The sequence below is a fragment of the Pseudorca crassidens genome, chromosome 21 (assembly GCF_039906515.1).
Source record: "Pseudorca crassidens isolate mPseCra1 chromosome 21, mPseCra1.hap1, whole genome shotgun sequence".
Taxonomy (NCBI): Eukaryota; Metazoa; Chordata; class Mammalia; order Artiodactyla; family Delphinidae; genus Pseudorca; species Pseudorca crassidens.
The window spans coordinates 15,104,757-15,131,433 of record NC_090316.1 but is presented as its reverse complement, the minus strand read 5'-3'; the positions used below and the strand labels follow the sequence as shown (position 1 = coordinate 15,131,433).

At 41.2% G+C, this 26,677-nt stretch overlaps 1 long non-coding RNA gene across 1 annotated transcript in view; it reads right to left on the bottom strand.

The window, feature by feature from the left end:
* LOC137216085 (uncharacterized) overlaps nucleotides 1-26,677 on the bottom strand; it is a 292,801-nt gene that overhangs the window by 190,539 nt on the left and 75,585 nt on the right. The window contains exon 3 of the long non-coding RNA XR_010939586.1: nucleotides 1,325-1,459. This is a non-coding gene — a long non-coding RNA (uncharacterized lncRNA). The remainder of the gene's footprint in view (nucleotides 1-1,324; nucleotides 1,460-26,677) is intronic.

Sequence of the window (26,677 nt, the reverse complement as noted above, 5' to 3'; positions counted from 1 at the left end):
GCCCAGCAGAACTTAGAGCAACCAAAGTGACTCTTTGACATCTTTTTCACTAGAGAAATAAAACCTACTGTTTGATCTATGGCAAGGCATTTGTATTAGTCAGGGTTCTCCACAGAAACAGAACCAATAGGATATATATAGATATATATAAGAAGATATACAGATATATATACATGTTTCTGCACAGCGAAGGAAACCATCAACAAAATGAAAAAACAACCTACTGAATGGGAGAAAATATTTGTAAATCATATATCCAATAAGTGGTTAATATCCAAAATATATAAAGCACTCATACAACTCAATAGCAAAAAATAAACAATCCAATGAAAAGTAGGCAGAAGATCTGAATAGACATTTTTCCGAAGGAGACATACAGAAGTAACAAAAGGCATATGAAAAGATGCTTAACATCACTAATCATCAAGGAAATGCAAATCAAAACCACAATGAGATATCACTTCACACCTGCTAGAATGGCTATCATCAAAAAAGCGGGAAATAACGAGTGTTGGTGAGGATGTGGAGAGAAGGGGAACCCTGTGCACTGTGGATGAGAACGTGAACTGGTGCAGCCACTGTGGAAGACAGTATGGAGGTTCCTCAAAAAGTTAAAAATAGAACTACCATCTGATCTAGCAATTCCATTTCTGGGTATTTATCCAAAGAAAATGAAAATACTAACTTGAAAAGATATATGCATCCCCATGTTCATTGCAGTATTATTACAGTCACCAAGATGTGGAAACGTGTCTCTCAATGGATGAATGGATAAAGAAAATGTTTATAGATATAAAATGTATGGAATATTATTCAGCCATAAAAAAGAATGAAATCCTGCCATTCGTGACAACATGAAATGGACCTAGAGGGTATTATGCTAAGCGAAATAAGTCAGAGAAAGACAAACTCCGTATGATTTCTCTTACACATGGAATCTAAAAACAAACAAACCCAGTTCATAGATGCAGAGAATAGATTGGTGGTTGCCAGAGACAGGAAGTGGAGGTGGGAAAAACGGGTAAAGGGAGTCAAAAGGTACAAACTTCCAGTTATAGAATAAATAAGTCATGGGGATGTAATGTACAGCATGGTGACTACTGTATTGAATATTTGAAAGTTGCTAAGACAGGAGATCTTAGTTCTCATCACAAGAAAAAATATTTTAACCATGTGTGATGACAGATGTTACCTAGACTTGTGATAGTGATCATTTTGCAATATATACAAATATTGAGTCATTATGTCAAACACCTGAAATTAATATAATGTTATAGGTCAATTATACCTAAATTTAAAAAAAAGAAGAGGGGAATTGACTCACATGGTTATGGAAGACGAGAAGTCCCGAAATCTGCTGTCTGCAAGGTGGAGAAGCAGGAAAGCTGGTGGAATGATTCAGTCTGGGTCCAAAGGCCTGGAAACCAGGGGACCAGTGAGTTAACACACTCACAGATATCTGCAGAAAAAATGACTTACCAGTTATTGGGCATCCCTTAGCCCAGTCAAGTAGGCACATACAACTAACCAGCACAGCACCCTCCATAACAATGAAAAGACATGTAAATAGAATGACTGCTTCATAGTAAGGATGCAATCAATGTCAGCTAGCCGTGTTTGGGGTTTTATTTTTGCAACAATTATTTATTTTTGGCCTAATCGTTCAGTATGTTATAAACTACTCAAAAAAGGGGATCATGCCTTCATCTTCATTTGTAACTTGCCAAGTCTAGAGGCCCTGCACATCCTTTTTTTTTTTTTTTTTTTTTAATATTTATTTTTTATTTATTTATTTTTTTTAAACATCTTTATTGGAGCATAATTGCTTTACAATGGTATGTTAGTTTCAGCTTCACAACAAAATGAATCAGTTATATATATACATATGTTCCCATATCTCTTCCCGCTTGCGTCACCCTCCCTCCAACCCTCCCTATCCCACCCCTCCAGGCGGTCACACAGCACCGAGCTGATCTCCCTGTGCTATGCGGCTGCTTCCCACTAGCTATCTACCTTACGTTTGGTAGTGTATACATGTCCATGCCTCTTTATTGCTTTGTCACCGTTTACCCTTCCCCCTCCCCATAGCCTCAAGTCCATTCTCTAGTAAGTCTGTGTCTTTATTCCTGTTTCACCCCTAGGTTTTTCATGACTTTTTTTTTTTTTCTTAAATTCCATATATATGTGTTAGCATACGGTATTTGTCTCTCTCTTTCTGACTTACTTCACTCTGTATGACAGACTCTAGGTCTATCCACCTCATTACAAATAGCTCAATTTCGTCTCTTTTTATGGCTGAGTAATATTCCATTGTATATATGTGCCACATCTTCTTTATCCATTCATCCGATGATGGACACTTAGGTTGTTTCCATCTCTGGGCTATTGTAAATAGAGCTGCAATGAACATTTTGGTACATGACTCTTTTTGAATTATGGTTTTCTCAGGGTATATGCCCAGTAGTGGGATTGCTGGGTCATATGGTAGTTCTATTTGTAGCTTTTTAAGGAACCTCCATACTGTTCTCCACAGTGGCTGTATCAATTTACATTCCCACCAACAGTGTAAGAGGGTTCCCTTTTCTCCACACCCTCTCCAGCATTTATTGTTTCTAGATTTTTCGATGATGGCCATTCTGACTGGTGTGAGATGATATCTCATTGTAGTTTTGATTTGCATTTCTCTAATGATTAGTGATGTTGAGCATTCTTTCATGTGTTTGTTGGCACTCTGTATATCTTCTTTGGAGAAATGTCTATTTAGGTCTTCTGCCCATTTTTGGATTGGGTTGTTTGTTCTTTTGTTATTAAGCTGCATGAGCTGCTTATAAATTTTGGAGATTAATCCTTTGTCAGTTGCTTCATTTGCAAATATTTTCTCCCATTCTGAGGGTTGTCTTTTGGTCTTCTTTATGGTTTCCTTTGCTGCGCAAAAGCTTTTAAGTTTCATTAGGTCCCATTTGTTTATTTTTGTTTTTATTTCCATTTCTCTAGGAGGTGGGTCAAAAAGGATCTTGCTGTGATTTATGTCATAGAGTGTTCTGCCTATGTTTTCCTCTAAGAGTTTGATAGTTTCTGGCCTTACATTTAGGTCTTTAATCCATTTTGAGCTTATTTTTGTGTATGGTGTTAGGGAGTGATCTAATCTCATACTTTTACATGTAGCTGTCCAGTTTTCCCAGCACCACTTATTGAATAGGCTGTCCTTTCTCCACTGTACATTTCTGCCTCCTTTGTCAAAGATAAGGTGACCATATGTGCGTGGGTTTATCTCTGGGCTTTCTATCCTGTTCCATTGATCTATATTTCTGTTTTTGTGCCAGTACCATACTGTCTTGATTACTGTAGCTTTGTAGTATAGTCTGAAGTCAGGGAGCCTGATTCCTCCAGCTCCATTTTTCGTTCTCAAAATTGCTTTGGCTATTCGGGGTCTTTTGTGTTTCCATACAAATTATGAGATTTTTTGTTCTAGTTCTGTGAAAAATGCCAGTGGTAGTTTCATAGGGATTGCATTGAATCTGTAGATTGCTTTGGGTAGTAGAGTCATTTTCACAATGTTGATTCTTCCAATCCAAGAACATGGTATATCTCTCCATCTATTTGTATCATTTTTAATTTCTTTCATCAGTGTCTTATAATTTTCTGCATACAGGTCTTTTGTCTCCTTAGGTAGGTTTATTCCTAGGTATTTTATTCTTTTTGTTGCAATGGTAAATGGGAGTGTTTTCTTGATTTCACTTTCAGATTTTTCATCCTTAGTGTACAGGAATGCCAGAGATTTCTGTGCATTAATTTTGTATCCTACTACTTTACCAAATTCATTGATTAGCTCTAGTAGTTTTCTGGTAGCATCTTTAGGGTTCTGTATGTATAGTATCATGTCATCTGCAAACAGTGACAGCTTTACTTCTTCTTTTCCGATTTGGATTCCTTTTATTTCCTTTTCTTCTCTGATTGCTGTGGCTAAAACTTCCAAAACTATGTTGAATAAGAGTGGTGAGAGTGGGCAACCTTGTCTTGTTCCTGATCTTAGTGGAAATGCTTTCAGTTTTTCACCATTGAGGACGATGTTGGCTGTGGGTTTGTCATATATGGCCTTTATTATGTTGAGGAAAGTTCCCTCTATGCCTACTTTCTGCAGGGTTTTTATCATAAATGGGTGTTGAATTTTGTCAAAAGCTTTCTCTGCATCTATTGAGATGATCATATGGTTTTTCTCCTTCAATTTGTTAATATGGTGTATCACGTTGATTGATTTGCGTATATTGAAGAATCCTTGCATTCCTGGAATAAACCCCACTTGATCATGGTGTATGATCCGTTTAATGTGCTGTTGGATTCTGTTTGCTAGTATTTTGTTGAGGATCTTTGCATCTATGTTCATCAGTGATATTGGCCTGTAGTTTTCTTTCTTTGTGACATCCTTGTCTGGTTTTGGTATCAGGGTGATGGTGGCCTCGTAGAATGAGTTGGGGAGTGTTCCTCCCTCTGCTATATTTTGGAAGAGTCTGAGAAGGATAGATGATAGCTCTTCTCTAAATGTTTGATAGAATTCGCCTGTGAAGCCATCTGGTCCTGGGCTTTTGCTTGTTGGAAGATTTTTAATCACAGTTTCAATTTCAGTGCTTGTGATTGGTCTGTTCATATTTTCTATTTCTTCCTGATTCAGTCTTGGCAGGTTGTGCCTTTCTAAGAATTTGTCCATTTCTTCCAGGTTGTCCATTTTATTGGCATAGAGTTGCTTGTAGTAATCTCTCATGATCTTTTGTATTTCTGCAGTGTCAGTCGTTACTTCTCCTTTTTCATTTCTAATTCTATTGATTTGAGTCTTCTCCCTTTTTTTCTTGATGAGTCTGGCTAATGGTTTATCAATTTTGTTTATCCTTTCAAAAAACCAGCTTTTAGTTTTATTGATCTTTGCTATCGTTTCCTTCATTTCTTTTTCATTTATTTCTGATCTGATTTTTATGATTTCTTTCCTCCTGCTAACTTTGGGGTTTTTTTGTTCTTCTTTCTCTAATTGCTTTAGGTGCAAGGTTAGGTTGTTTATTCGAGATGTTTCCTGTTTCTTAAGGTAAGATTGTATTGCTATAAACTTCCCTCTTAGAACTGCTTTTGCTGCATCCCATAGATTTTGAGTCGTCGTGTCTCCATTGTCATTTGTTTCTAGGTATTTTTTGATTTCCCCTTTGATTTCTTCAGTGATCACTTCGTTATTAAGTAGTGTATTGTTTAGCCTCCATGTGTTTGTATTTTTTACAGATCTTCTCCTGTGATTGATATCGAGTCTCATAGCGTTGTGGTCGGAAAAGATACTTGATACAATTTCAATTTTCTTAAATTTACCAAGGCTTGATTTGTGACCCAAGATATGATCTATCCTGGAGAATGTTCCATGAGCACTTGAGAAAAATGTGTATTCTGTTGTTTTTGGATGGAATGTCCTATAAATATCAATTAACTCCATCTCATTTAATGTATCATTTAAAGCTTGTGTTTCCTTATTTATTTTCATTTTGGATGATCTGTCCATTGGTGAAAGTGGGGTGTTAAAGTCCCCTACTATGAATGTGTTACTGTCGATTTCCCCTTTTATGGTTGTCAGTATTTGCCTTATGTATTGAGGTGCACCTATGTTGGGTGCATAAATATTTACAATTGTTATATCTTCCTCTTGGATCGATCCCTTGATCATTATGTAGTGTCCTTCTTTGTCTCTTCTGATAGTCTTTGTTTTAAAGTCTATTTTGTCTGATATGAGAATTGCTACTCCAGCTTTCTTTTGGTTTCCATTTGCATGAAATACCTTTTTCCATCCCCTTACTTTCAGTCTGTATGTGTCTCTAGGTCTGAAGTGGGTCTCTTGTAGACAGCAAATATATGGGTCTTGTTTTTGTATCCATTCAGCCAATCTGTGTCTTTTGGTGGGAGCATTTAGTCCATTTACATTTAAGGTAATTATCGATATGTGTGTTCCCATTCCCATTTTCTTAATTGTTTTGGGTTTGTTATTGTAGGTCTTTTCCTTCTCTTGTGTTTCTTGCCTAGAGAAGTTCCTTTAGCAGTTGTTGTAGAGCTGGTTTGGTGGTGCTGAACTCTCTCAGCTTTTGCTTGTCTCTAAAGGTTTTAATTTCTCCATCAAATCTGAATGAGATCCTTGCTGGGTAGAGTAATCTTGGTTGCAGGTTTTTCTCCTTCAACACTTTCAATATGTCCTGCCACTCCCTTCTGGCTTGCAGAGTTTCTGCTGAAAGATCAGCTGTTAACCTTATGGGGATTCCCTTGTGTGTTATTTGTTGTTTTTCCCTTGCTGCTTTTAATATGTTTTCTTTGTATTTAATTTTTGACAGTTTGATTAATATGTGTCTTGGCGTATTTCTCCTTGGATTTATCCTGTATGGGACTCCCTGTGCTTCCTGGACTTGATTAACTATTTCCTTTCCCATATTAGGGAAGTTTTCAACTATAATCTCTTCAAATATTTTCTCAGTCCCTTTCTTTTTCTCTTCTTCTTCTGGAACCCCTATAATTCGAATGTTGGTACGTTTAATGTTGTCCCAGAGGTCTCTGAGACTGTCCTCAGTTCTTTTCATTCTTTTTTCTTTATTCTGCTCTGCAGTAGTTATTTCCACTATTTTATCTTCCAGGTCACTTATCCGTTCTTCTGCCTCAGTTATTCTGCTATTGATCCCATCTAGAGTACTTTTAATTTCATTTATTGTGTTGTTCATCGTTGCTTGTTTCATCTTTAGTTCTTCTAGGTCCTTGTTAACTGATTCTTGCATTTTGTCCATTCTATTGTCCATTCTATCTCCAAGATTTCGGATCAACCTTACTATCATTATTCTGAATTCTTTTTCAGGTAGACTGCCTATTTCCTCTTCATTTGTTAGGTCTGATGGGTTTTTATCTTGCTCCTTCATCTGCGGTGTGTTTTTCTGTCTTTTCATTTTGCTTATCTTACTGTGTTTGGGGTCTCCTTTTTTGCAGGCTGAAGGTTCGTAGTTCCTGTTGTTTTTTGTGTCTGTCCCCAGTGGCTAAGGTTGGTTCAGTGGGTTGTGTAGGCTTCCTGGTGGAGGGTACTAGTGCCTGTGTTCTGGTGGATGAGGCTAGATCTTGTCTTTCTGGTGTGCAGGTCCACGTCTGGTGGTGTGTTTTGGGATGTCTGTAGACTTATTATGATTTTGGGCCGCCTCTCTGCTAATGGGTGGGGTTGTGTTCCTGTCTTGCTAGTTGTTTGGCATAGGATGTCCAGCACTGTAGCTTGCTGGTCGTTGAGTGAAGCTGGGTGCTGGCGTTGAGATGGAGATCTCTCAGAAATTTTTGCTGTTTGATATTATGTGCAGCTGGGAGGTCTCTTGTGGATCAGTGTCCTGAAGTTGGCTCTCCCACCTCAGAGGCACAGCACTGACTCCTGGCTGCAGCCCCAAGAGCCTTTCATCCACAGGGCTCCTTAATTTGGGATGATTGGTTGTCTATTCAGGTATTCCACAGATGCAGGGCATATCAAGTTGATTGTGGAGCTTTAATCCGCTGCTTCTGAGGCTGCTGGGAGAGATTTCCCTTTCTCTTCTTTGTTCTCACAGCTCCCAGGGGCTCAGCTTTGGATTTAGCCCCGCCTGTGCATGTAGGTCGCCGGAGGGCGTCTGTTCTTTGCTCAGACAGGACGGGGTTAAAGGAGCCGCTGATTCGGAGGCTCTGGCTCACTCAGGCCCGGGGGTAGGGAGGGGCACGGAGTGTGGGGCGGGCCTGCGGCGGCAGAGGCCGGCGAGACGTTGCAGCCTGAGGCGCGCCTGTGCGTTCTCCCGGGGGAGTTGTCCCTGGATCCCGGGACCCCGGCAGTGGCGGGCTGCACAGGCTCCCCGGAAGGGCGCGTGGCCAGTGACCTGTGCTCGCACACAGGCCTCCCGGTGGCGGCAGCAGCGGCCCTAGCCGCTCTGGGCGGCCCTAGCCACGTCCGTCTCTGGGCTCCGCACCCCTAGCCGCGGCCCGCGCCCGTCCCTGGAGCTCTCTCAAGCAGCGCTCTTAATCCCCTCTCCCCGCGCACCAGAAAACAAAGAGGGACGTAAAAGTCTCTTGCCTCTTCGGCAGCTCCAGACCCCTCCCCGGACTCTCTCCCGGCCAGCCGCGGTGCACCAACGCCCCGCAGGCTGTGTTCACGCCGCCAACCTCCGGCCCTGCACATCCTTTACCACCTTTACAGGTAAGTGACTGATCAACCAGCAGCCTCCCTCTCCATCAGAGTGGCTTCAGGGCAAAGCCAAAGAGAATTGACTCAGCCTTAAAATGTCATATGAATCATGATGCCTAAATGATTCATGCCCACCTTAGAATGCAGCTAATTCCGTCCACCTCAACTGGCTTGCCTTTGCTCTCCTAAGAGTCTGGGATTACATTTATTTATTTTTTATTTTTTATTTTTTTTGCTGTAGGCGGGCCTCTCACTGTTGTGGCCTCTCCCGTTGCGGAGCACAGGCTCCGGACGCGCAGGTTCAGCGGCCACGCTCACGGCCCCAGCCGCTCCGCGGCATGTGGGATCTTCCCGGACTGGGGCACGAACCCGTGTCCCCTGCATCGGCAGGTGGACTCTCAACCAGTGCGCCACCAGGGAAGCCCTGGGATTACATTTATTAACCTGAGAAGGGAATGGGGTCTGGAGAACACTCAGTAACCTGCTGGGCTGGGAGGGAGTTTGAGACTGCATGAGTCTCCAGCTACTACCTGACACTGAGGCCTCGCCAGGGAACTTCCAGAGAAAGGTCTTTGGGAACCACAGCATCATTTAGTGATAGGGACAGAGAATGGGTAGAGACTGACCTAAAGAGCAGGCAGTTGTACAGAAGCTGCCAATATTGATCACAGCTCCTCAGACAGAGAGCTATATTCAGCTGGGAAGTTCAAAGAGAAGGGACATTGATGAAAAGATGCTCAACATTTTTAATTATTAGAGAAATGCAAATCAAAACTACAATGAGGTATCACCTCACACTGGTCAGAATGGCCATCACCAAAAGTTCTGCAAATAATAAATGCTGGAGAGGGTGTGGAGAAAAGGGAACCCTCCTACACCGTTGGTGGGAATGTAAATTGGTGCAGCCACTATGGAGAACAGTATGGAGGTTCCTTAAAACACTAAAAATAGAACTACCATATGATCCAGCAATCCCAGTCCTGGGCATATACCCTGAGAAAACCATAATTCAAAAAGAGTCATGTACCACAATGTTCATTGCATCTCTATTTACAATAGTCAGGACATGGAAGCAACCTAAGTGTCCATCCACAGATGAATGGATGAAGAAGATGTGGTACATATACATGATGGAATATTACTCAGCCATGAAAAGAATGAAATAATGCCATTTGCAGCAACAATGGATGGAACTAGAGATTATCATACTAAGTGAAGTAAGTCAGACAGAAATCAAATATCATATGATATCACTTATTTGTGGAATCTAAAAAATAATGCAAATGAACTTATTTACAAAACAGAAACAGACTCACAGAAATAGAAAACAACCTTATGGTTGAAAGGGGAGGGGAAAGGATAAATTAGGAGTTTGGGATTAACAGATACACGCTACTATATATAAAATATATAAACAACAAGGACCTACAGTATGGCACAGGGAACTACATTCAACATCTTGTACAATAATAACCTATAATGGAAAAGAATCTGAAAAAGAATATATATATGTATACATATAGACATAATATAAAATATAAAACTGAATCACTTTGCTGTATACCTGAAACTAACATGACATTGTAAATCAACTATACTTCAATATTTTTTAAATAGGGAGGTTGACACCCACACCCATGTGCCAAAGTCATCCATATTTTTTGCTCTTTAACTTTCCCTGCTGTGAAATCTTTAATCCCTGACTTCTTCCTGTTTTACTTGCTTCCCAGAACTGTCCACTCATCTGCCCTCTAGGGAGTGATGAGTCCTTCCTCATTCACAATCATTCAAAGAAGGCTGCAACCTTCCATGCATTTTCCATAAGAAGCATCTTTTAAATTCATCTTAGAGGATGACTCTCTCTCACTGTCATTCATCAGTGTTGACATCTAAGAATGACTAAACCAGGTGACCTGGTTCCCTGTAGCAAACAGAAGTAAATCTGAGGGCTCACAGTCTTTAATCTGCCAGGTCTCCTTCCCCAAAACTGTGGTCACCCCACACATAGGTTTCTTGCCATGGTCTTATGAAGTTAAGTGCTCTGGCTCTCAGAAGTCCCTAAATTCTTTAAAAGATGTAAATGCTTTGTTCTCTCAATTTTAAAAGGGCATGTAAAGGGACTAGGGCTGCCACAATAAAAGTGACTGTTCAGAAGTGAATATTCCAGATTCTTCCTTAGCATCAGGTCTGCAGTGTTAACCTTACTCCAGGAGGATGTAGGAACTTCCTAGGCAGATAATTTGGCTCCGGAGAGTCATCACTTCAGCCAACATTTTGTATTTTATATCTCTACTCTTCCCAAGGCATGAGTTTCAAAAGGCAAACTGCATGGGATTCATTCATTGCCAATCAGACTAAGCTCTCTCTAGGTTTACATCAAAACTGTACTTTTATGCACCTTTCTTTCCTTAGCCTAAGTGAGAAGGCTTCAGATAAAACCCAGCTATGGACTGGACTGGTCTGAACCTATTCTTAAAACAATAATTCCAACTGAGCAACTTGTTGTGAAGAAATAACCAAAAACTACATTTCAACAATGACCTAGAAAAGAAAAAGAAAAACCACAGGTGAAAAGATGTTTATCCTCAATAGTAATCAAAGAATGCGTATATGATATCATATTTTTTCAAATTAGCAAATATAAAAATAATAATAATCTCCACTGCTGGCCGAAGTATGGAAAAGCAGGCATTTTCATATACTGCTTTTGAGAACATAGGTTGGTATAAGTTTTTGAAGAACACGTGCAAGATAACAGAAGTCTTAAAGTATGCTTACTTTTTGGCCCAACAATTCCACTTCAAGGAATTTATCCTAAACATGATTTTTTTAAACCCAGTAGGTACCTAAGGACTTTTTTATAATCCAGTTGTAATGATCCCAATCTCTGGGAATGGGACCCAGGCAACAATATCCTCTAAAGATCTCCAGGTAAATCCAACGTGCCACCCAGTTTGAGAACCACTGTTCTAAGGACTTTACATGTATTGTGCCCCTTAGTCCTCATAATAAACCTGTGAGGCCCTATTAGTATCCCCAATTTATAGATGAGATTTCAAGACTTAGCAGGGTTTAAATAAACTTGGCGAAGTTTACACAGCTAGTAAGGGATCGAGTTGGGAATTGGACGGAGGCAGTATAGCTCCAGGCCTAAGCATGTGAGCCTTACAGACTCAGAGCTGAGCTTCAGAGGAACAGCTGAGCTTTGATAGAAGGCTTCCCCAGCCACCTCAGCGACTGCAGGGTTACACTGGCCTGCATCAGCTTTCTTAGTGAAACATCCTCCTTTCTGGCTTTGATCCTAACCCCACTCTTCCCTCTCCGCTCCCAACACAACTCCTCCATCTGGCTCACACAGGGTGTGAGAAGACAACAGTCTCTCTGAATCACCACTTCCAGGCAGCTTTTAATAGTAACTACTATGCTCAAACGAGAAAGAGTCTCTTGTTTCCATAATGGAGAAAGTAGCCCAAATCCCAGACACCACCATGGCCCTGACCAATGGATGTGGGAAACCCCTGGGAAGGAACAGGGCCATATCAAAGACCTCCCACCGGGCAGGTTGGATATCAGGTTTGGAGACACTTCTCCCACCAGCCCTGCAGACCCAGCTGCCTTGGAACAGGTCAGGCATACATCACTCTCGCTACTTAAGGAGGCCACAGTGGCACCACCTAGAGGATGTCATCAAAACGCAACTTTATTTCTACCTCCCATTGTCCCTTTAAAATATATTCACAGATGGGCCTTCTCTGGTGGTCCAGTAGCTAAAGACTCTGCGCTCCCAATCCAGGGGGCCCAGATTCAGTATCTGGTCAGGGAACTAGATCTCACATGCATGCTGCAACTAAAGATCCCACGTGCCACAACTAAGACCCGGCACAGCCAAAATAAATAAATATTTAAAATATATTCACAGAGAAGCTGGATCACTCAAACACTGCCAATGGAAATGCAAAATGTTCAGCCACTCTGGAAACAGTTTGGCAGTTTTTTAAAAAACTAAACGTGCAATGACCATATGACCTATCAATGACACTCCCAGGTATTTATTCCAGGGAAATGTAGACAGATTCACACAAACACATAGAAACAAATGTTTACAGCTGCTTTATTGGTAACAGCCAAAAACTGAAAACAGCCCAGACGTCCTTCACTGGGTGAATGGTTTAAACAAACTGTGGAACATGCATACCATGAGACACTTACTCAGCAATAAAAAGGAAAGAACTATTGATTCAGGTGACAACTTAAATGAGTCTCCAGGAAGTCAGGGTGAGTGAAAAAGGTCAATCCCAATCATAAGCCTTTTAGCTTTGTGACAGTTTACCTCCATGTGTGTGTCTGTGACTTTGAGGTAAATTTAAAAATATGCTTACTTTCAAAATTGGGGACGAAAATATATAACACAGGGTGATGAAATGAGATAACATGTGTCAGACACATAGTACAATTGCTGTCAAAATATGCACCCTTATGAACACCCCAGCAATTTTTTTTAACATCTTTATTGGAGTAAAATTTCTTTACAATGGTGTGTTAGTTTCTGCTGTATAACAAAGTGAGTCAGCTATACATATACATATATCCCCATATTCCCTCCCTCTTGCGTCTCCTTCCCACCCTCCCTATCCCACCCCTCTAGGTGGACACAAAGCACCGAGCTCATCTCCCTGTGCTATGTGGCTGCTTCCCACTAGCTATCTATTTTACATTTGGTAAAGTATATATGTCCATGCCACTCTCTCACTTCGCCCCAGCTTCCCCTTCCCCCTCCCATGTCCTCAAGTCCATTCTCTATGACTGAGACTTTATTCCTGTCCTGCCCCTAGGTTCTTCAGAACCTTTTTTTATTTTTAGACCCTGTATATATGTGTTAGTATACGGTATTTGTTTTTCTCTTTCTAAATAACTTCACTCTGTATGACAGTCTCTAGGTCCATCCACCTCACTACAAATAACTCAATTTCATTTCTTTTTATGGCTGAGTAACATTCCATTGTATATATGTGCCACATCTTTATCCATTCATCTGTCAATGGACACTTAGGTTGCTTCCATGTCCTGGCTATTGTAAATAGAGATGCAATGAACATTGTGGTACATGACTCTTTTTGAATTATGGTTTTCTCAGGGTATATGCCCAGTAGTGGGATTGCTGGATCATATGGTAGTTCTATTTTTAGTTTTTTAAGGAACCTCCATACTGTTCTCCATAGTGGCTGTATCAATTTACATTCCCACCAACAGTGCAAGAGGGTTCCCTTTTCTCCACACCCTCTCCAGCATTTCTGTTTGTAGATTTTTTGATGATGGCCATTCTGACCAGTGTGAGGTGATACCTCATTGTAGTTTTGATTTGTATTTCTCTAATGATTAGCGACGTTGAACATCCTTTCATGTGTTTGTTGGCAATCTGTATATCTTCTTTGGAGAAACGTCTATTTAGGTCTTCTGCCCATTTTTGGATTGGGTTGTTTGTTTTTTGATATGGAGCTGCATGAGCTGCTTGTAAATTTTGGAGATTAATCCTTTGTCAGTTGCTTCATCTACAAATAGTTTCTCCCATTCTGAGGGTTGTCTTTTCATCTTGTTTATGTTTTCCTTTGCTGTGCAAAAGCTTTTAAGTTTCATTAGGTCCCATTTGTTTATTTTTGGTTTTATTTCCATTTCTCTAGGAGGTGGGTCAAAAAGGATCTTGCTGTGATTTATGTCATAGAGTGTTCTGCCTACGTCTTCCTCTAAGAATTTTATAGTGTCTGGCCTTACATTTAGGTCTTTAATCCATTTTGAGTTTACTTTTGTGTATGGTGTTAGGAAGTGTTCTAATTTCATTCTTTCACATGCAGCTGTCCAGTTTTCCCAGCACCACTTATTGAAGAGGCTGTCTTTTCTCCATTGTATGTTCTTGCCTCCTTTATGAAAGATAAGGTAACCATATGTGCGTGGGTTTATCTCTTGGCTTTCTATCCTGTTCCATTGATCTATATTTCTGTTTTCATGCCAGTACCATACTGTCTTGATTACTGTAGCTCTGTAGTATAATCTGAAGTCAGGGAGCCTGATTCCTCCAGCTCCGTTTTTCTTTCTTAAGATTGCTTTGGCTGTTCGGGGTCTTTTGTGTTTCCATACAAATTGTGAAATTTTTTGTTCTAGTTCTGTGAAAAATGCCAGTGGTAGTTTGATAGGGATTGCATTGAATCTATAGATTGCTTTGGGTAGTATAGTCATTTTCACAATGTTGATTCTTCCAGTCCAAGAACATGGTATATCTCTCCATCTGTTTGTATCATCTTTAATTTCTTTCATCAGAAAGATGTCTTATAGTTTTCTGCATACAGGTCTTTTGTCTCCTTAGGTAGGTTTATTCCTAGGTATTTTATTCTTTTTGTTGCAATGGTAAATGGGAGTGTTTTCTTAATTTCTCTTTCAGATTTTTCAACATTAGTGTATAGGAATGCAAGAGATTTCTGTGCATTATTTTTGTATCCTGCTACTTTACCAAATTCACTGATTAGCTCTAGTAGTTTTCCGGTAGCATCTTTAGGATTCTCTATGTATAGTATCATGTTATCTGCAAACAGTGACAGTTTTACTTCTTCTTTTCCAATTTGGATCCCTTTTATTTCTTTTTCTTCTCTGACTGCCGCGGCTAAAACTTCCAAAACTATGTTGAATAATAGTGGTGAGAGTGGGCAACCTTGTCTTGTTCCCGATCTTAGTGGAAATGGTTTCAGTTTTTCACCATGGAGAAAGACGTTGGCTGTGGGTTTGTCATATATGGTCTTTGTTATGTTGAGGTAAGTTCCCTCTATGCCTACCTTCTGGAGGGTTTTTATCATAAATGGATGTTGAATTTTATTGAAAGCTTTTCTGCATCTATTGAGATGATCATACGGTTTTTGTCCTTCAATTTGTTAATATGGTGTATCACATTGATTGATTTGTGTATTGAAGAACCCTTGCATTCCTAGCATAAACCCCACTTGATCATGGTGTATGATCCTTTTGATGTGCTGTTGGATTCTGTTTGCTAGTATTTTGTTGAGGATTTTTGCATCTATGTTCATCAGTGATATAGGCCTGTAGTTTTCTTTTTTTGTGACATATTTGTCTGGTTTGCTATCAGGGTGATGGTGGCCTCATAGAATGAGTTTAGGAGTGTTCCTCCCTCTGATATATTTGGGAAGAGTTTGAGAAGGATAGGTGTTAACTCTTCTCCAAATGTTTGATACAATTCGCCTGTGAATCCATCTGGTCCTGGGCTTTTGTTTGTTGGAAGATTTTTAATCACAGTTTCAATCACAGTGCTTGTGATTGGTCTGTTCATATTTTCTATTTCTTCCTAGTTCAGTCTCAGAAGATTGTGCTTTTCTAAGAATTTGTCCATGTCTTCCAGGTTGTCCATTTTATTGGCATATAGTTGCCTGCAGTAATCTCTCATGATCCTTTGTATTTCTGCAGTGTCAGTTGTTACTTCTCCTTTTTCATTTCTAATTCCACTGATGTGAGTTTTCTCCCTTTTTTTCTAGATGAGTCTGGCTAATGGTTTATCAATTTTGTTTATCTTCTCAAAGAACAGCTTTTAGTTTTATTGATCTTTGTTGTCATTTCCTTCATTTCTTTTTCATTTATTTCTGATATGATCTTTATGATTTCTTCTACTAACTTTGGGGTTTTTTTGTTCTTCTTTCTCTAATTGCTTTAGGTGTAAGGTTAGGTTGTTTATTTGAGATGTTTCTTGTTTCTTCAGGTAGGATTGTATTGCTATAAACTTCCCTCTTAGAACTGCTTTTGCTGCATCCCATAGGTTTTGGGTCATTGTGTTTTCATTATCATTTGTTTCTAGGTATTTTTTGATTTCCCCTTTGATTTCTTCAGTGATCTCTTGGTTATTTAGTAGTGTATTGTTTAGCCTCCATGTGTTTGTATTTTTTACAGATTTTTCCTGTAATTGATATCTAATCTCATAGCGTTGTGGTTGGAAAAGATACTTGATATGATTTCAATATTCTTAAATTTACCAAGGCTTGATTTGTGACCCAAGGTATGATCTATCCTGGAGAATGTTCCATGAGCACTTGAGAAGAAAGTGTATTCTGTTGTTTTTGGATGGAATGTCCTATAAATATCAAGTCAGTGCATCTTGTTTAATGTATCATTTAAAGCTTGTGTTTCCTTATTTATTTTCATTTTGGACGATCTGTCCATTGGTGAAAGTGGAGTGTTAAAGTCTCCTACTATGACTGTGTTACTGTCGATTTCCTCTTTTATGGCTGTTAGCATTTGCCTTATGTATTGAGGTGCTCCTATGTTGGGTGCATAAATATTTACAATTGTTATATCTTCTTCTTGGATTGATCTCTTCATTGTTATGTAGTGTCCTTCTTTGTCTCTTATAATAGTCTTTATTTTAAAGTTCGTTTTGTCTGATATGAGAATTGCTACTCCAGCTTTCTTTTGATTTCCATTTGCATGGAATATCTTTTCCATCCCCTCACTTTCAGTCTGTATGTGTCCCTAAGTCTGAAGTGGGTCTCTTGTAGACAGCATATATACGGGTCTTGTTTTTGTATCCATTCAGCCAGGCTACGTCTTTTGGTGGGAGCATTTAATCCATTTTCATTTAAGGTAATTATCGATATGTATGTTCCCTATTACCATTTTCTTAATTGTTTTGGGTTTGTTATGGTAAGTCTTTTCCTTCTCTTGTGTTTCCTGCCTAGAGAAGCTCCTTTAGCATTTGTTGTAAAGCTGGTTTGGTCTTGCTGAATTCTCTTAGATTTTGCTTGTCTGCAAAGGTTTTAATTTCTCCGTCGAATTTGAATGAGATCCTTGCTGGGTAGAGTAAGCTTGGTTGTTGGTTTTTCCCTTTCATCACTTTAAATATGTCCTGGCAAACCCTTCTGGCTTGCAGAATTTCTGCTGAAAGATGAGCTGTTAACCTTATGGGGATTCCATTGTATGTTACTTGTTGCTTTTTCCTTGCTGCTTTTAATATTTTTTCTTTGTATTTAATTTTTGATAGTTTGATTAATATGTGTCTTGGCTTGTTTGTCCTTAGATTTATCCTTTATGGGACTCTCTGCACTTCCTGGACTTGACTGACTATTTCCTTTCCCATATTAGGGAAGTTTTCAACTATAATCTCTTCAAATATTTTCTCAGTCCCTTTCTTTTTCTCTTCTTCTTCTGGGGCCCCTATAATTCGAATGTTGGTGCATTTAATGTTGTCCTAGAGGTCTCTGAGACTGTCCTCAATTCTTTTCATTCTTTTTTCTTTATTCTGCTCTGCAGTAGTTATTTCCACTATTTTATCTTCCAGGTCACTTATGTGTTCTTCTGCCTCAGGTTTTTTACTATTGATTCCTTCTAGAGAATTTTTAATTTCATTTATTGTGTTGTTCATCATTGTTTGTTTGCTCTTTAGTTCTTCCTGGTCCTTGTTAAACGTTTCTTGTATTTCCTCCATTCTATTTCCAAGATTTTGGATCATCTTTAGTATCATTACTCTGAATTGTTTTTCAGGTAGACTGCCTATTTCCTCTTCATTTGTTTGGTCTGGTGGGTTTTTACCTCATTCCTTCATCTGCTGTGTATTTCTCTGTCTTCTCATTTTGTTTAACTTACTGTGTTTGGGTCTCCTTTTGCTGGCTTCAGGTTTGTAGTTCTCATTGTTTTTGGTGTCTGCCCCCAGTGGGTAAGGTTGGTTCAGTGGGTTGTGTTGGCTTCCTGGTGGAAGGGACTGGTGCCTGTGTTCTGGTGGATGAGGCTGGATCTTGTCTTTCTGGTGGGCAGGACCGCATCCGGTGGTGTGTTTTGGGGTGTCTGTGACTTATTATGGTTTTAGGCAGCCTCTCTGCTAATGGATGGGGTTCTGTTCCTGTCTTGCTAGTTGTTTGGCATAGGGTGTCCAACACTGGAGCTTGCTGGTTGTTGAGTGGAGCTGGGTCTTAGCATTGAGATGGAGATCTCTGGGAGAGCTTTCACCTTTTGATATTATATAGGGCCGGGAGGTCTCTGGTAGACCAATGTCCTGAACTTGGCTCTCCCACCTCAGAGTCTCTGGCCTGACACCTGGCCAGAGCACCAAGACCCTGTCAGCCACATGGCTCAGAAGAAAAGGGAGAAGAAAGAAAGAAAGGAAAGAGAGAAAGAGAGAGAGAGAGAGAGAGAGAGAGAGAGAGAAAGAAAAAAAAAGAAAGAAAGGAAGGAAGGAAGGAAGGAAGGAAGGAAGGAAGGAAGGAAAGAAGGAAGGAAGGAAAGAAGGAAGGAGAAAGTTATTAAAACAAAAGGTAAAAAATATGCCTTAGCTGTGGCCATGTCACTCTAACCTCTCTGTGGTCACACTGTCTCCCCTTCTGTCTCAAAACTTCCTCTGCCTCAGGGGTTACCTTATGGGGATATTTGTGATGGCATTTAGAGTCCACCCAGATAAGCGAGGATAACTTCCCTATCTCAAAATCCTTAACTCAATCACATCTGGAAAGTCCTTTTTTGCCAATTAAGGTAACATTCACAGGTTCCAGGGATTAGGACTCTGACATGTATTTTGAGGGGCCACCATTCAGCCCATTACACTATAGCTACATCATTTCACGCCTGGTCACTGCTCTCCTGGGTTCCAGTTTATTCCACCTACAGTGACTGGAAGCATCGTTTCATCACATCCCACCACTGCTCAAAACCTAGATCAGGCTCCCTGTCCCACTGAATCAGAGCCGGCTATACCTGGAAGGAGTCTGAGAAACCCTCTGGTCCCTCCTTCAACTGATAAGGAACCTGAGGCTTCAGGGGTCAGGGAGCTTCCCCAAGGTCACACCACTTATCAGTAAGAGTTCAAGGGCATCTCTTCATTCCTAGGCTGAAGCTATTCTCACAATACCACTCCCATCACCCAGGTGGGTTCCCCTCTATCTCATCAACCCCATTTCCTTCACTGAAAACCTTAGCTCCAATCACCTGATCTTTATGCCTCGATCCCTTTTTATTTATATATGGGTAAATAAGCTTGCCTTCAAGTCTGATCCCCAAAATCACCTCTTTTAAGAAGTCTGTATCTGGTTAAATATGTCTAACTCCAATCAATTCTTTGTTTCGTGTTTCCTCAAAATTCCTATACTAAATTGGGGCTGTATTAATCTCACTCACCTGTGTGTAGCCTTTTAAATGTTTTAATTTTTGTGTTCTATCTACAAGTTTAATCCCAGATTTTTCTGTATCTTTGATATCCTCGCCCATACTACTCAGCCCATAAGTGCCACCTGCCCTCCTTCTCTCTCTCTCTTTCTCTCTCTCTCTCACACACACACACATACACACACACACACACGCACACTCTGACACATGCAAGTTACTATTGCTGCTTCTTAAATGCTGTTGACTGAGAGTACACATTCTATAAACTATTGTCAAATTAGAACATGTAACAAAACTCACATTATGTTGTAATGGAGGTTGAAAATCATTCGTGTGTTTTTTTCTTCTAGATTTCTGAATATGTTGCCCTCACCCTAGAATTACCAAACGCCCCCAGAGACTCCCATCTGCCTGAAAAGGCAGAATTTTTACCAGGAGAATATGGAAAAGAATGACAAGAGTAATTATCAGTTCATGGCATTCGGAAACCAGGTTACACAGCAAAACAATAGGCTTGAAGCCAGGCTTCTGTCTTAAAAGCAGATTTTCCCAATTCTGTCCCATCCCCTTAACCCCTTGTCTCCCTACTTTAAATTATCAAGGACTAAGACTGGATGACACTAACGCATGAAAGTCCTACTGTCACTTGGATTCAATGTCCCTCCACCGGGCAGGAAGGCCAGAATGCTTGCTGTCCCACAGAAGGAGGAGATCATCATATGAGAGAGTAAAGGAAAAATCCATCACTTTCCAGCCTGGAAGGTGATGGAAGTGGAGGACAGGAGGGCAAACCTGTTAGACGTACATGCCATTTCCCCTCTCCAAACTTTGGCATTGAATAAGCAAACCTAATGGAGTAGGAGGCATGGCCCTGGCTCCCTACATAGATTTCTAGAAAAAACAATTCTCAGGCTGCCTGCACCAACCTAGGGCCAGGCCACATCAACGTGGCCACACAACAAGGAGGGAACAAGGAGGGCTCTCAAGTTTCACTTTCCCAAGCCTCCTTCCTTTCTAGCCTGGCATTGATGGTGTATTGATTGCCAGGGTTTGTCAAGGGCCTGTGTATGATGACTGTAGCCACTGAGGGTCAAAGGTCAGCCAGGGAACAAGCTCTTGGCCAGGCCCAGGTTATACCAGCCACACTCAAGTCGTGATGCCAGAAACTGGCAGGAGCCTGTACAGAGGCAGCAACCTGAGAATACAGCCGCCTTAACCAAAGACCCGGCTCCTCCCCTCCCCCATGAGGTCCTAGGACCCACAGCCCCTCCCCTATACACCGGATGCCTCGCTTACACCAGATGCCGTTTTAGGAAGAGAAGCAGGAGGAGGATGCAGGCAATCTGAGATTCAAAGCATTTTTTCCCTAGAAAAGCTGAGCATTCCTTGAAGGCTCTGTTTAAATGCTCAAACCAGACATTGACTCAAACCAAATTAGACATTTAGTTATTTTTTTCCACTGTGGGGTGGGGAGGGGAGGGAGGGAATCGTGAATTAAATGAAAACAGCTATAAACAAAATACAGAAATCACATTTCCTCTTCATATCCAAGCTGCAGTGAGAGTTAAATTTTTCAAAGCCATTACAGGAGCATGCCCTTTCCTGAGAGGCCAACAGCTCTGGATGAATTTCTGAATCTGCAAAACACCCAGATAACAATGAGGACAGAAATTCTTCCCCTAACTACAGAGAAGTGAGTTACCTAGCAATGGGTCACTGATTTGTCGTACCAGCTGTATGTAAATTAAATTCTAAAACTCAAATTGATTTCATTTCCAGTTACTAAATATCCAGGTGGCTTGCTGCATTAATTAGAACTGACGTGGAGGTTAATAATTTCACCCTCTGATCTCTTCCTCTTCCAGATCAAACGCCTTGCTATTCCTGCTGATAACATTGTGGGGCAGGGCTCAGGGAAGCGTGGGAGTGGATCACGAAGCAGGGGCCTGATGAATCATCCAGAAGATAAACTGCTCACAGCACCCCCCCTCGCCCCTGAGGAGGGTATGTTATCATGCTGGCGGCCAACAGCAGGTGCATCGGAGGGACACAGCTGGGCAAGGCGGCGATCGGTGAAGCCCCATCACCTGCACAGGGGCCCTCTCTCTCCTCAGCACCCAGTGAACTCCCAAGGCAGGCTGCACCTTGGGAAAGAGCCAACCGCTGCCCACTCCCCAGAAGCTTAGGCAGAACAAAGCCCTGGCCACAGGCTAACAAGCTCTCCCAAGATGGGGTTAGCAGCACTGCCATTGGGTTGGGCAAAACTGGGCACCAATAATATGAGTTCCTGCTGACTTCAGACGCCTGCTAGACAGAGAGATCCCTGGATTATTAAATTCCTAGGAAAAGAAAAACATCAGACCCCCCATCAGAAAGCGCCTGGGATATCAGGCTCTGGCTCTAGCTGCCACCCAGACGCTCTTCTAAACAGAACATATGGGGTTAATTGCATTTTCTTTTTCAGTTCCTCTGCAGGCAGAGCTGTGTTTGGCAAGTGGTTTGAAGGTGAGGTTACAGAAACCATTTGTGAAAATTAGGTGAGAAAACATCTCCCCCCTTCAACAGCTGCCAGGTGCTGTCGAATCTTCTTCCAGATGTTCTTTGTTGGACTAAGTATCAAACGTTTGACTGAAATCTCCTAATTCCAAAGACCAAAACTACTTTGCAGATACCTGCGTGGGTCTGGATTCAAAGGCCGCTGGCGACGGGCACAGCAATACGTCAGCTCCATGAGATGCATACCTAGTTCACAGCCCCCACTTAGCCCAGGTTCTAAATGTTCACATAACAGTCTCAAAAACAACGCCAGGATATATTTTTCACTTGAAACAATATTGTAAATGGTGATCGGAATCCCAAGTTCTTCCAAGTCTCCGATAGTATTGAGGAGGTATCTGTGACTTGGCGAATTCACTTTGGGATGTGAATACCTGGGTTAGAGTTTCTGCTTAGCCTTTCTAACTATACTACCCTGGATGAGTCGCTCCTCTAAGTCCTAAATTAAGAATCACATTAACACCTAAAAGGCCTCCTTCCATTCAATGACCCATGTGTCAAGAACTACGGGGTGGAGGGATAAATTGGGAGATTGGGATTGACATATACACACTATTACATATAAAATAGGTAACTAATAAGGATGTTCTGTATAGCACAGGGGACTCTACTCAGTACCCTGTAATGGCCTATATGGGAAAAGGCTCTAAAAAGAGTGGATATATGTATATGTATAACTGATTCACTTTGCTGTACACCCGAAACTAACACAACATTGTAAATCAACTATACTCCAATAAAAATTATTAAAAAAAAAAAAAAAAAAGAACTACAGGAGGAGCTGACGGTTCAAAGCACGAAGGGTATCTAGCACCAAGCTATGGCCCACTGGCCGGGCTCTTCTGCCTCTAGCTGGGTACCCTCAGGGAGGTTTCTCCCCCTTAAATTCAGTAACCCGGGCAGGCTCTAGAGTCAGACTAACCTGGATAAATCCCAACTGTGCCATTTACTCGCTATCAACTCTGAGTAAGTTACTGGACTTTTCTTACTGGAAAAAAAAAAAATTCATAAAAGCAGTATCATAAGGTTTCTGTAAATATTAAATGATAACATGTACGTATATCCCTTGGCACACTACCTGGAATCAAGGACTCAATTCAGGTGGTTCTATTGTTGTTTTTAATAAGAAAGCAGCTTATGGGGAAGAGAATAGTTAACTGGCACCATAAACAGTAGTTAGCAAGCACCTTCAAGAAGCAAGGACTATAACTCTTAAAGAGAGAATTGAAATAAAATGTGTACAAGCATAGGCCCAATAAAGTGCCGTGGGACACAAAGAAAGGCTGATTCTGTCTGGAAGAGACTAAAAGCCTTCAAGAAAGAGGTGACACCGGACCAAGGGGGAGTCTGATCAGGCTCGCAGAGAGTGCAGGAGAGGAAAAACTTTTCCTCTACCCTCTTACATTTAGTGACTGGGGCCTGTGAATTAAAGTAACAAAAGACAGATTAACAAGAGAAAAGGCTTATTTCATATGCACAAGGAGGGGGCCTCACAGAAAAGACATGTGCGCTTATATACCCTTTAAACAAAGGTCAATAAATTGTGGAGAAATGATAAGACAAAGAAAAACGGGTTTGATCTTCTTAGGGACAGTAAATTGTGGGAAGGTAAACATGAGGGAAACTAATGGAAGGTAAAGGCTATTTAGTAAGGTTTATAAGTAAGACTCAAGTCTGTATAACAAACCTTACTAAATCTTACAAAAATCTTAAATATTAAAAATGAAATTTAAATATCACTAATCTTTAGTAATAAGAGTCTAGTCATCTCTGGTGATTAAGAGTCGTCCTCTTCTTCCTGGTACAGGAGACAGGAGGGGAACACCTTCAGAAAGGGAAATATATGCCCTGATTTTAGGCAGAAAGGAGGAGAGCATAGAATTTTTTTCTATATCTGCTGTTTCTTAATTGCCTTCAGTTCAAAATAATCTTTATGCCAAAGTGGCTTATGGGGGGTGATGACATATTCTGATCCCCCCAAGAGCAAGGTCATTTCAGACAAGGGAACAGTTTAAGCAAAGGCTTGGGGCTTGAGTTGTGTACAGCATGGATGGGAATAATGAAAACTTTGATATAGTTAGAACCGCAGGCATGTGAGTGGAAGTTCCAAGGATGAATCATTACTAGAAGAGAAGTTAAAAAGGCAGAAATAGATAGGCATCAGATTGTCGTGGGCTTTGAATGCCATGCTAAGAGTTTGGGCTTCACCTTTGGGCCAGTGTTTCTCAAGATGAGGCCCATAAATTGTCTACATTAGAATAACCTAGAATGTTTGTTAGAAAAGCAGGTTCCTGAGCTCTATCCTGAATTTACCAAATCATAATCTCTGGGAGGGATGCCCAGGGATCTGTATATTTCACAAGTGTTGCACACTAAAGTTTGAGGACCATTGGTATAGATGATGGGACCCTTTGAAGGCTGAAAACAGTTGAAGGTTACAGTAAAAACTGTGATTTAGAAACAGACAGCTGTGTGGACAATGTCTTGGATGGGGTGGGACCTGGAGGCAGGCAAGCAAGCAAGGCCAGAGGACCCGAACCGAGCTACAGTAGAGGTACTGAGGGCCTCAGGCCAAAATACGAGGCACCCTTATAAGGAGGAGGTGGTTGGCTAAGGGGATGAGTCATGGAGACTTTTAGACCTTTCTGAAGAAACTGAAGAGCGAATGAGTATAGCTAGACATCAAACAGGGATGTGTAATCAGTGGTCAGATTTGCAAGGGCTTTTAAGAACTCTTGTTAGAACCACCGCTTTCTGGGAAATTTATGCAGACAAGTGACAAGATACTATCTTTTTTTGAGGGGGATGGAAGCAGCCAATGGCTGTAAGTGACAAAGCTTCACTATCTTTATCTAACCAACAAAGAATCCATCAGAAATCCCACCAGCAGACCTGTCAGACTAAACAACAGAGGAAAATTGATATGCCCCTCACTATGCACTATGCACTAGAAAAAGAATGAGAGAACAGGAAAAGCTCATTTTGCCCAATAATATATATATTATTCCTGACCCCAGGAACAGCCAGGCTTTAGAAATAGAAAAAAATAGGAAAAAAATGGAAATTGGGAAAAATAATAAAGGAAAATAAAGATACTTTTCCAAAAGTAAGGCAATCCAAGGCCAAAGCTAGAGAGGGCAGAACTTTGAGATAAAGCAGCTCTTTCCTAGTTCTGCCTCTGTTCTTCCTGAATTCTCACCACTTTTTCCAGCCACCCAGCTCTGCGCATGTATTTCATTAGAATATGAATGAGAAGCCCTTTGGGAGAATTTTATGCTGTCATGGCAACGGTCGCCATGGCAACCCTTAATTAATTGGATGCTGATGAAGTAGAGGAAGAAAAAAAGCCAACCAGAATGGATACAACTCTAGAGGCAGTCATGGTGTGTAGTAATTATATGAATTTCATTCAGCAAAATCATGTAGCAGGTCAGAAATGCAAATATCTCCTCCGCAGCCACCACCTACTAGGAGAGGCCGGTTTTCAGAACAGACGCATGTGAATGGGTGACTGGGGCCCTGACAAATTCCAAAAAGAAAAAAAGAAAGAAACCCACCACATATGGCTGCCCCAGCCTAGGCAGATTCCCCAGGGAGATAAACTCATTCTAATATGGGAGTGAGTCGATCCTACTGGGAGTGGTCACAAGCAGCAACCGCAGCCGATGATAACTGTTGCCTTCATGCCCTCTTCATGGCAAATGGTACCAACCAGGCAGGAAAATAACGAACTATGACCCTGCAGAGCTGTTCAGCTATGAAGTGTCTTCTGATGGAGGGATGAGGACGTTTAGTTTGCCACCACCATCTTGAGATGGCTCCGTGGTTCCTGCACACACACAGATGGCTCACAGTTCAAATAGGACACCAGTCTGAGGGTGGGAGAGGAGGATCAAAAGAGGAGGGGTCCTGAAGGAGGCCGCCACAAGTCAGCTTTCTCTGCAGAAAGCAAAGTGGAGGTGGGGTGGGACCTCCTTGCTACGGAGGTCCTTAGCTAAGGAATACCTTGTTAAGGTATTTTCTCCAGTACTCTCCTCCAACCCTCACCCCACCTCAAGTCTATCTCCTCAATTATCCAAATTATAGACAGACCTCAGGGAACTGGGGAATTGATTTCCTTGTATGTTTCTCCTAGAATTTTCCATTTCACCTGCCTGTTGAGGTTAAACCAGAGTAGTTAGGAAATGTTGAGCATAGCTAAGAAGCCCACCCACTGCACCCCTCCTTCCTAGCTCTAACCAAGAAACCTTGGCAAACGGTACCCAAGGCAGTGACCTTGACACCCACAGGCAAGCTCAGACCCCCCAACTCCAGATTCTGTGGGGCTTTCTAAAGCCCTTCCCAGTGGCCAGTATTTCCAAGTTTCGTAAGTGTTTGGAGTGTTTGGAAATGGGATTCTGAAAGCAATTCCTTGAGCTGCAAATTCAGCCACAAACTGGTGTAGTGACCACGGAAACCCACCCTGACCTCAGGGAGCCATGTCATTTCCCTGTCTTAACAATAATCTGAAAAACCCACGCCCTTCTCACAATCACGTCAGGCTCAAAAAAGTACAACCCACTCTTGTTTTCACTCGTATCATTGTTATTATTATACAAAAGCCCCTTATTGTGTAGAACACTGGACCAGGTGCCGCCCAGACGTGTCCCTTACTTCTGCCTTCAAAAATTTGACAAAGACCAAAATGACTTAATTCAGAAACACTTTCTATTCATAAAGATGTTTTCGAGAGAAAAACAAGACCTGTGTGTAAGCCCCTCTCAGAGGCTTACACCAAAATTCTAAGCCACA